We start from the raw sequence: 12,093 nt of genomic DNA on the forward strand, positions 1-12,093 counted from the left end.
AACTGTTTTACGTTCTGAAAAGATAGCGTACGTCTTGGATTCTCCTGTTCCTGTTGCCCCTGCTGAAGGGCAAGATGGGCATGACCAGTATGACTGGGAAGCTCATAGACAGCATTTGGCGGACAATGAACAGGCAGTATATATATTGCTTGCGTCTATGTCTGTGGAGCTTCAGCGTCAGCATGAGCATATGAATGCTCCCTCCCTTATCTTGCATTTGCAGGAGCTTTATGATAAGCAAGGAAAGGCTGAGCGTTTTGAAGCCTCCAAAGGAGCTGTTTGGCTGCAAAATGATTGATAGGCACTGCGGTCAAGACCGCACGTCCTCAAGATGATTGGGCTGATAGAGAAACTTGCTCTCTCTGGGTTTTATCATGGACCATGAGTTAAGTATTGACTTAGTCCTGCAGCCCTTGCCGTCTTCATTTAATGGTTTTGTGGTCAACTACCATATGAATAAGGTGGAGACAACACTCCCAGAATTATTGAATCTCCTGACCACTGCTGGGGGTGCTGTTAAGAAGAACATAACCCAAGCTCTTCTGATTGGCGGTTCTAAAAAGGCTAAGGGTAAGGGCAAGTCTGTAGAGACAGACAAGCTCAAGCCCAAGAGCAAGCCCAAAAAGAAGAAGGGCAAAGACAGGGGTAAAGGAAAAGGGAAGTCCAAGGCTAATGTTGTATGATTCCATTGTCAGAAGGAAGGACATTGGAAGAGGAACTGCCCATTGTACCTTGCGAGCCTCAAGGAAAAGAAGCATGGTGATGCTTCCACCTCTGGTATGTTCACTATAGAAATTAATTTTTCAAGTGTTGATTGAGCTTCATGGGTATTGGATACTGGCTGTTGATCTCACATCTGCAATTTGTTGCAGGTACTAAAGAGTCCTAGGAAGCTGGAGAAGAATGAGATCAATCTCCGCGTCGGGAATGGAGCAATAGTTACTGCTCTTGCTGTTGGGAATGTTGATCTTATATTTCCTACGGGCCTTTCTTTACATTTGAATAATTGTTTCTATGTTCCGTCTATTTTCCGAAACATTATTTCTATTTCTAGTTTGGAACAATCTGGTTTTCACTTTATAATAAAGGATGGAAAGTTTTCCATCATTAAGAATGATCTTGTTTATGCTTGTGCATCGAGGGTGAATGGATTGTATGTTTTGGATTTAAATACGGATAGTGACATTTTTAGTATTCAAACTAAGAAGCCAAGATTAGATAATCGATCCTACCTTTGGCATTGTAGATTGGGACACATTAATGAGACAAGACTGTTTAGACTCCATCATGATGGTTATCTAGATTCCATGGATTTTGAATCCTATGGGCTTTGTGAGTCTTGTTTGGCTGGTAAAATGACGAAAACCAAGGTTGAGAAACTTGCGAGTCAATGTTACTAGAACTCATTCATTCTGATGTTTGTGGGCCTTTATCTACTCAGGCGAGAGGAGGATACTCCTACTTCATTACCTTTACTGATGATAAGTCTAGATACGGATATGTGTATCTTATGAGACACAAATCTGAGGCCTTTGAAAAGTTCAAAGAGTTTAGGAATGAAGTAGAGAAACAACTTGGCAAGATGATTAAGACACTTCGATCTGATCGGGGTGGCGAATATCTGAGTCAGGAGTTTCAGGATTATCTAACCTTACACACCACATCAAAATGGTGTGTCAGAGAGGAGGAACCGAACCTTGTTAGACATGGTACGATCGATGATGAGTAGTACGAAGCTCCCAAAATCGTTTCGGGGATTCGCTCTGCATACGACGCTACACCTACTAAATAGGGTTCCGTCGAAATCTATTCTGACTACTCCTTATCAGATACGGAGGGGCCGGAAACCCAACTTGAGTTATCTCAAGGTATGGGGTTGTCCAGCTTATGTCAAGACCCTAGCACCTGAAAAGTTAGGAGCTAGGAGAACGTTGTGCTACTTTATAGGTTATCCCAGAGAAACTAAGAGATACTACTTTTACTACCCTGAGGACCAAAGAGTCATTGTGTCAAAGAATGCTGGTTTTCTTGAGGAAGACCTTCTTTCTCAAGAAGATAGTGGGAGTAAGGTAGAACTTGAAGAAGTTCAAGACCTACATGAACAGATAGCGGAACCCGAGTCTGTTGATCAGGCGATGCCTCAACTAGAGGCCGTAGACACCCAGCCTCGTAGGAGCACTAGGGCTAGTCATCCACCTGAGAGGTACGACTTTGTGATTGAGAATCAGCAGACCGTTGAGGAAGACGAGCCTGCTTCTTACACTGAGGCCGTCTAAGATGTTGATTCCTCAAAATGGCAAGAAGCCATGGAATCTGAAATAGATTCAATGCATCAGAACAAGGTATGGACCTTGGTTCCACCACCTGAGGGAATAGTTCCTATTGGGTGCAAGTGGGTTTTCAAAAGGAAGACTGATGCTGATGGCAACATCCAAACCTATAAAGCTAGGTTGGTTGCGAAGGGTTACCGTCAAAGACAAGGAATTGACTTTGAGGAAACTTTCTCGCCTATTGCCATGATCAAATCTATTAGGATCATGCTAGCGATAGCCGCATATTATGATTATGAAGTTTGGCAAATGGATGTCAAAACCGCCTTCTTGAATGGTTTCTTGAAGGAGGAAGTGTATATGACACAACCTGATGGTTTTGAGTCCAAAGGCCAAGAGCATATGGTATGCAAACTTCAGAGGTCAATATATGGGCTTAAGCAAGCTTCCAGAAGCTGGAATCTTCGTTTTGATGAAGTTGTTAAGGGTAACGGCTTTATCAAGAATGAAGATGAACCATGTGTCTACAAGAAGGTTAATGGGAATGTTGTTGTTTTCCTTGTGCTATATGTAGATGACATATTGCTCATTGGAAATGACATTCCCATGTTACAGTACACAAAGGTTTGGTTGTCAGAGAACTTCACCATGAAGGATATGGGAGAGGCAGCCTACATACTAGGTATTAAGATCTATAGAGATAGATCCAAGAGATTGCTGGGATTATCCCAATCCACGTACATAGACAAGATGCTAAAGAGGTTTAGCATGGACGGGTCGAAAAGGGGTTTTCTTCCTGTCGGTCATGGCATTCATCTCTCTAAGGCTATGTGTCCTAAGACACCTGTCGAAAGGGAACGCATGGAGAGGATTCCATATGTATCAGCAATTGGATCCATCATGTATGTCATGCTATGTACAAGACCAGACGTCTCTTATGCTTTAAGCATTACGAGCCGATACCAGTCTGACCCTGGAGAGAGTCACTGGACGGCCGTGAAGGCAATCCTTAAGTACTTGAGAAGGACTAAGGATTTGTTTCTAGTTTATGGTAGCAGTAATGAGCTGAAAGTGAAGGGGTTCACTGATGCTAGCTTCCAGAGTGATAAAGACGACTGTAAATCTCAATCAGGCTTCATCTACACCTTAAATGGTGGAGTAGTTTCTTGGAAGAGTTCCAAGCAAGAGACCACGTTAGACTCTACTACAGAGGCAGAATACATAGCAGCTTCAGAAGCGGCTAAGGAAGTCTGGATCAAGAAGTTCGTTGCAGAACTTGAAGTAGTTCCGAGCATTGTTGATCCAATATCTTTGTATTGTGACAACACTGGTGCAATAGCCCAGGGCAAGGAACCCAGCCAGGTCTCATCAGAGATCCAAGCATGTGCTCCGCAAGTATCACCTCATTCGGGAGATTATTGAAAGACTGGAAATAAAAATGGACTACGTCCCCACTAATGATAATTTGGCCGATTCTCTGACGAAGGGTCTCTCTCAGAGAAAACATGATAGTCATTATGAGTCTTTAGGTTTGACACGTTGACCTGATTGGCTCTAGGCCAAGTGGGAGATTGTCAGTATATAGGTGTCCAAGAGACAATCTGTTTTATCAGATGAACACCTTTTTCGAAGTGGTATTTCATGATTTATAAATTTCACAATCCCCTATAAGGGATTAGTCGTTCACAAGACTGGTAGGGCTTGGATGACTTCTAGTTGACTCGGGAATCTATGCATAGTAAGAGATCATGAAGAGTCATGATCTATCTTAGAGTCAATGGAAGAAGATTCCTAGTTCCTGTGAAATATTATATTTAGTCAATAAAGAGAGATGATACTCTATCCTTGCTCTCGACTAAATGTGAATGACGTTGTGAGGGATGATGCCGGGACGGTATCCAAATTAGAAAGGTAGATCACTTGATTAACTCAATTAGTTCTGGGGCTGCAGAGCATTGCTAGTGTCTTATGTGGTCGTTAGATAAATTGGGCCTGTTAAAAGAGTTTAATTGGTTCAAGTTTATTTATGTCAGTGACTAATTGAGCCTAATGGGTCACACACTAAGGTTATTCTTGATTGCTTACATTTAGCAAGTTTGGACCAATAAGTGTTATTGGGTTTTTCAAGACTATAAGTGTAATTGGGTTGGAGTTGAACTCCAAGTCCAATATCATCATGCGCCTTTGGACTATTAGTGAAAGATTAATTTTTCTATTAATAAGCCCAAATGTGTTAGTAGGCCCAATACGGTATTGGGCCATGAATCCTAGCAAGTCAAATAGTTGACTTGGCCAAGATAAGTTTTTGGCGCAATTCGAAATTTGAATTTGAATTTTGAATTTTCGAATTTCGAATTTGAATTCAAATTTAAATTGCGGGCTAGGATAAAATCGAATTTAATTTTATTTAAATTCAAGAGGTTAGGTAATTAAGGATAGTTTTGAATTATCCTTATCTGTATCTAATATGATTAGATAGAGATTTATTATTTCTATTTTATTTGAATTATGAATTTAAATAAAATTATATTTAATGTAACGTCTGTCTCTTAATGCTGATTAAGGGATTTGATGAGGAAACGTTAATGTAACGTCCATCTCTTAATGCTGATTAAGGGATTTGCTGAACCACGTTAAAGTAACGTCTTTTTCTTCAGATCAAGATATACAGCGCCTCTCTGGACTAAAATCCTAAATTTTGGCCGCCCCTCTTTCTCTTCATCTCTCTTCCTCCATTATTTGTCCTCTCACCTAACCTCAAGACAACATTACAGTCTTGAGAAAAATAAACAAAAACACTTGAAAGCCTCCACCTTGCCGCAGCCTAGCGAGCTTCCAAGGAAAGGGAGGATTCAGGGAGAAAGCGTTTCTCAGAAGCAACCAAGAGGTAGCCGTGTGGATTACTGTTAGAGGGAGTCATCCACTTTGACACCTTTAAGTGAAAAAAGTATGAATTTTAAACCCTACATGTTTAACGGGCAGATCCTAAAACATGAGGCGCATAGATTGTCTATGCTTCCGCATCAAAGACCATTTTTTTTTGTTTTTACCCTCATGTAGGCGCATCAAGGTGGGACCTTTGTGCAGCCAATTTTGACTTTCAAAAGGAACTTCCATAAGGAAGGGATTTCAGACAGCTTAGCCATTGGGGGAAGGTAGATGTCATGGAAAAAACGCTACTGGTCACCTTAGGAATAAGGGGCCAACTCTTCCATTTTAAGGTTTTAAACTAAGTACCTGTTGGAGTCAAGGGAGCCATAGGAATATGGAAACTTATGAGCCATCTAGACCATGAGCTGAGGAATCAGAGTTGGCAGGAAAAGAAACTGGGGCAAAGTCAAAAGGTGCTAAGTCTTGAGCAGAGAAAACAACCCCTTTAACAGTGAAGCAGTGAATCAGTTCCTTCTGTTAAATTATTTTAACCACCACCCTGTTGTCTCTTGATTATAGTTATTTCTGTTTTAGTAGTTTTTATTTTATTTTATTTAGTACTTATAAAAACTCCAATGATTATTATCTCACCTTCTTCTAAACAGGAAGGATCACATACATAACGCAGCGAGCAACTGTTTGCCATCAGATTGAACCTACTGTTCCTGAGGAACGTTCTCAAGACAATAGGGAACGTTTGACTAGACAGTTCATACTAACTTTTCTTCTCATTTTCATTCTTTATAAACAGTGAAAAATAATAATTAGCACTCTATCCTCGTGGAACGATAATTTGGGCATTAATACTCCCTTTATTACTTGATGCGTGCACTTGCGCACTTGGGTTGGAACTAAGGGACGAATCTGTGTTCTGCAAGAACAGAGGAACGTCCCCTATCAGAAATTATATTTTTCCACCATCAGCAAACCACCCAACAAGTTTTTGGCGCTGTTGCTAGGGATAGAAACACTAACTGTTGTTCTTATCATTGTTTTCTAACACATATACTGTATATCTGACTTTACTTTTATATTTTTTTCTCTTTATCACTGAATCTGTTGTGCATATATATACCCTGTGCTATTGGTTTATGAGTGAAGAGTTTGAAACAGACTCTGACCACTCCATTGAAGTACCTGAGTTTCTCTTTGATCCTGAGCCAGAACGTACACTCCACAGGAGAAGAAGGAACCTCAGGGAAGAATTTCCTGAAAACATGGCTGATCACAATAATAACAATGAAGTGGTTCCCCTTGAACAGAACTTCAGAACTTTGGCTGCTCTTTTCAGGAACAGACCGGATAGGGGAGTAATCCTTCCCCCTGTAGCACCAAATTTTGAACTAAAACCTATTATGTTCCACATGATTAGGGAAGCAGGGGTCTTCAATGGACTCCCTGCAGAAGATCCTTACACACACCTCACAACATTCCAAGATATTTGTGATAATTTTAAAGCTGAGGGTGTAACAGAGGAGAGCATGAGAATGAGGTTTTTCCCTCACTCCTTGGGCTTAAAAGCTAAAACATGGATAAAAACTCTCACCCCTGGATCAATCCACACATGGGAAGAACTCTCTAACAAGTTCACAGAGAGGTTTCTCCCAATGTCTCGACAAGCTGATGTTAGAGCTGAAATCTCTAACTTCAGAATGTTTTATGGAGAAAATCTCTATGAAGCATGGGAGAGATACAAGGACATCATAAGAAAATGTCCAAACCATGGGGTAGAGAGTTGGGGAGTGTTACAATCTTTCTATAAGGGACTTGACCATACTTCTCAATCTCACCTAGATTTTGCTGCAGGAGGATATTTCTTTACAGGAACACTTGAATCAAGGTACGAAATCATAGAAGGGACTGCTGAAAGATGTCTCCAATGGCCAATAGACAGAGTGAGCCCAGTGAGGAAGCCAGGCATGCTAGAACTGGATAAACAAACAGCCACGGAAGCCCAGCTGGCATAACTCATGAATGAAGTGAAGAACCTGAGAGCTGACCAAGCAGCACCAAGGATGGAAGTCTTACAACTCACAGCAACTGAAACAGAACCTTGCTCAGCCTGTGGTGACCTTCATGACTCAACAGACTGCCCATCCACTGCATTGGTGTGTTATGCAGAAAATTTTGGCAATAGGAACTTCACCAGAGACAATCAACAAGCAAGACGAAATACACATTCAAGCCCTGGAGGAACTATCATTAAGGATCAGAACCACAACACCCAATGGAGGCCACCCATTAACCAGAGACCATTCAACAACAATCAACAGCAGTATCAGCAAGGTAGCAGCAGTGGAACGTTCGAACAAAGAAGAAACAACTACGTTCCGTTCCACAGAGATGACCAACGCATCAACACCCTGGAAAATTATGTCAAGGAATATGTCACCAGGAATGATGCAGTGGTCAGGAACATTGAGTCCCATCTGGGGCAGATTGCTGCCAACCTTCAAACTAGAACACCAGGATCACTACCAGGGGACATTGAGGTCCCCTCAACCATTTATGAAACCCCTTGAGAGGTAAGTACCATGTCTAGCTAAAGACATTAAACTAAGCGCTGACTGGGAGGCAACTCAGTAGATACATTCGCTCTCTGACAAAGAGCAAAGTTTTGGGGTGGTTATCCATAACCACATAGCTCCCAAAAAGGAGGGAACGTCTGATGTTCCTCTCCAAAAAGTCCAAATAAAGTACGTTCCGTTCCAGGAACGTAGTTTTGGGGTGGTCCCTAACCACACAATCCCAATAAAATATATATATATATATATATATATATATATATATATATATATATATAATTATATTATTTGTTACATGTTCATTTAGATTTATTAAATAATAGGTGATAGGTTAGTAAGTTCCCTTTTCCTTATTTAGTAGTCACTGTTGCATGTTAACTTGTTATTTATGTCAGATTAATTATTTATTTATTAGTTAGGAAAAGACAAAGAGAACGTTCCATGGGTTAGGTGGCAAGAGTGACTGGGACACCTGTCCTTGCTGAGTCCCTTAAAAAGATATGTAGCCATATCTAATTTGTATTCATTGCAAATCTTGGAAACGTGCTCAGCAAAAGCAACCGTCTCCTCAACCATTAAGACAACTACACCATTTCCTTTTCCCTCTCTCTCACGTCCTGATCTAAACTGTTCCATCTTCTCACACTCATCCCATCAGTAACTGGTCACCTACTGCTGACCACTCGTTCTGTAACGTCCCCATTCCACTACCTCTTCAACCTCCTCTCCTTAACCTCCACGTCCCAGAAACTTTTCGTTTACTCCTCCATTGTCTATTTAAACTCAGTCACTGCTTCCTTTGAGTTTTACTATTTCCATTCAACTCAGAACCTTTTATTCCTCTGAATTATGCCCTAACCTCCTTTCTGCTAAAAATGACTAAGCTATCGATCAAGGTGACTCTTGTGGCCAACCGTGGCGAAGAACCAGAACTCACTGAGCCCATCATTCATCTATACTTAGAGAGGAACATCTCCTTGCAGCAGGAAAATTTGGTTCTGCCCTCATTTGTGAAGCAGTCCTTAATCAAGCTTCAGTGGCAGCGTTTTGCTACTGATGACCGTAAAGTGAATGTCTCCCTAGTAGGAGAATTCCTATACCAGACGAGGATGCTGAAGAAAGATGCCCTTAACGTGGTCACAGTAATGGGAAAACAAGTGTAATTTTCCCCTGCTGATGTCCAAGAAGTACTCCACCTCCCCACCGACTAACTGTCATTACAAGGAGTACCTGGACAGTAGGGAGGAGTACACATTTCAGAAGGATCTGAAGCTAACAGTAGCTTTGGACAATCCCAACTACTATAAAGGGTCCCTGTGCAAGGGTAGCATGAGGGACATAGCCAGATTCTGGGCACTTTTTGCAAATTCCAACATCACTCCCACCACTCATGAAGCCTCTGCTAGTTGGGGGCTGCAAGTCCAAATCTACTACATCATTAAGCACATTCCTTTTGATGCAGTAACCCTAATCTATAACAGCCTGAAGAAGGACAAGAGGAAGACCACAGTCTGCCTCCCCTGCCTCATCACTAAGCTCTGTCTGAAAGCTGGTGTAGAGGAACACCCAGATGACATCAAACGGGTGGCATCTATCCTTGATGCTAAGACCTGGAACGGTCTTAAAAGCACATACATTGACACCACCCAACCTATTCCTGCCAATCTCAGACGCTCCCCCACCGGTGATGATGAAGAAGAAACCCCTGTGGTCTCACAGAAGAAGGCCACCAAGACGACTCCTTCAAAATCTTCCCCTTCTGCCCACGTTCCAGCAAAGAGAACTGTCCCTCCTCCCACCAAGGTAAAGAAGGATGCCCCTGTTGCTACTTATGGCAAACATGGCAAGAAGAAATCTCCTGCCAAAGTTCCCCCAAGAAAGGGGGAACGTTCGAGTCAGAAGCTAAAGAGGGTCCTTAGCAGCAACAGGCCAGAGGGAGCATCCTCTGCAAAACCTATCACCCTCTCTGACAAGGAAGAGGAGAGTGAAGACAATGAGCCTATGGAAAAAAAGGCTGAAGGCTGGCAGAATGTCAGCAACCAAACTAGCTGCCAAGGAGACGTCCCCAAGCAGCTCAGACTCTACATTTTGTGACATTCCGTCCCCACCACCTGTTCACTCTCCACCAAGACAAATCACCCCACAACCCTCTCCTAGGCAACAACAAGGAGAGGGAAGAACAGAAAAAGAAGCAGCATCTGCTGTAGAGACATCAGTGGCTGAGCAAGAGGCTCAGCCACAGAAGAAAAATGACAAAGGAAAGGGGATTCTCATAGAACCCCCTAAGAAGAAAGCAAAGACAACAGGCCCCAGGCAGATCAATCTGGGAGGTCCTCTGTCATACCTTGTCATCCGTCCCGATACATTTGGGGATGAAGCTCTTGCCAGAGCTTTGGCAGAAGAAGAAGGGATGACAATTCCTCCACTGATGGAGGAACAAGCTGAAGCCATGCCCTTCCCATCCAGACCACCAGTGGATGAGCCCAACCCAACACTTGTCTTACCTTCTGCTACTGGCAACATCCAGCAAAAGAGGCAACCACCCTCCTCCCTCACAACAGCAATCCCCATCTCAGCCAGGAAAAGATCCCAAATTGGGATTGCTGAGATCTTTGAAATGTTGGGGGAGAAATTAGAAAAACGGTTGCCAGCCAAGAAGTCCATTCCCCAACCTGATATGACAAGCACTAATGAAGAGCTGAAACCTCTAAGGGACGGGCTGGCACAACTCTCATATGCCTTCAACACCTTCCAACAACAGCAGAAGGAGGAGAGAGAACAACAGCTCAGCACCATAAAAGCAGCCATCAAGGAAGCCAGTGCTGCATCCTATGAATCAACATTCCAAGCAGTCCAAGGAGAAATTGCAGGTAACGTAGAGTTAAAGACTTCTAAAAAGCAAGGCGATGCACCAACTGAGCAGCTGGAAACGTGAAGAGCAGAGAATCAAGAGTTCTCATTGGCTGAAAACAAAAGCAAAGCATGGGAAGGTCTGCAAACAACGGCTAATCATCACCAAATCCTGTTTCATCCAGCAATTCACGCAAGCTTCACACTCTGCTGCCACAGTCCTGTCCCCTCATTCAAGCAACTAGCTCCAAAGGAATTACAGTCTTGCCACTCCTCTTCCAGCTATAAATAGGACCACCCTCACACAAAAACATCATTGAATCCTGGAGGGTTTACAGTCCGAAAGGAAGAGATCACTTAGTAGTAGTTAGTAACTTAGTTTAATTTTAAGTTGTAACTATAGTTAAGTGACAACCCCTCTTCTCTTCTCTGTAAACAACCATCAAGACTCCTCACGAGCAAATACCCATCTTTCTCCATTTTATGTTTCTTTTTGTAAACTGTCTTTTAAATTAATATAAGTATTTTTCTCTTCGTTCCAATCGTTATCTCTTGATTGAATCTCGGGTCTATGTGATCTCAGTTGAGAATAATTATGTTTAAACTATCAGCCATGAGCTGAACTATCTGTGGAACGGGTAAACTGTGAAACTCTTAAAGAACTGTTTTCAAAACTCTTGATCGAAACTTTTTGTATTTCTTTGGCTAAGTAAGCTATATTCATTGTGCGCCAATGGAAATTGGGTAAATACTGAGAAAGGAACTTTCATAAGGAAGGGATTTCAGACAGCTTAGCCATTGGGGGAAGGTAGATGTCATGGCAAAAACGCTACTGGTCACCTTAGGAATAAAGGGCCAACTCGTCCATTTTAAGGTTCTGAACTAAGTACCTGTTGGAGTCAAGGGAGCCATAGGAATATGGAAACTTGTGAGCCATCTAGACCATGAGCTGAGGAATCAGAGTTGGCAGGCAAAGAAACTGGGGCAAAGCCAAAAGGTGCTAAGTCTTGAGTAGAGAAAACAACCCCTTTAAGAGTGAAGCAGTGAATTCATTCCTTCTGTTAAACTGTTTTAACCACTACCCTGTTGTCTCTTGATTATAGTTATTTCTGTTTTAGTAGTTTTTATTTTATTTTATTTAGTACTTATAAAAACTCCAATGATTATTATCTCACCTTCTTCTAAACAGGAAGGATCACATACATAACGCAGCGAGCAACTATTTGCCATCAGATTGAACCTACTGTTCCTGAGGAACGTTGTCAAGACAGTAGGGAACGTTTGACTAGACAGTTCATTTACTATCTTTTCTTCTCATTTTCAATCTTTATAAACAGTGATAAAACAATAATTAGCACTCTATCCTCGTGGGAACGATAATTTGGGCATTAATACTCCATTTATTACTTGATGCGTGCACTTGCACACTTAGGTTGGAACTAAGGGACGAATCTGTGTTCTGCAAGAACAAAGGAACGTCCCCTATCAGAACTTATATTTTTCCACCATCAGCAAAC

The 12,093-nt window shown here is 42.0% G+C and overlaps 1 non-coding gene across 1 annotated transcript; it reads right to left on the reverse strand.

The window, feature by feature from the left end:
- Positions 1–6,823: 6,823 nt before the first annotated feature.
- LOC133298485 (small nucleolar RNA R71) lies at positions 6,824–6,930 on the reverse strand. Its single transcript, XR_009749808.1, has one exon. It is a non-coding gene; the product is annotated as a small nucleolar RNA R71 (small nucleolar RNA).
- Positions 6,931–12,093: the final 5,163 nt, after the last annotated feature.

The sequence above is a fragment of the Gastrolobium bilobum genome, unplaced genomic scaffold (assembly GCF_033153095.1).
Source record: "Gastrolobium bilobum isolate Gb01-03AN ecotype WA unplaced genomic scaffold, APGP_CSIRO_Gbil_v1 utg74833, whole genome shotgun sequence".
NCBI lineage: Eukaryota > Viridiplantae > Streptophyta > Magnoliopsida > Fabales > Fabaceae > Gastrolobium > Gastrolobium bilobum.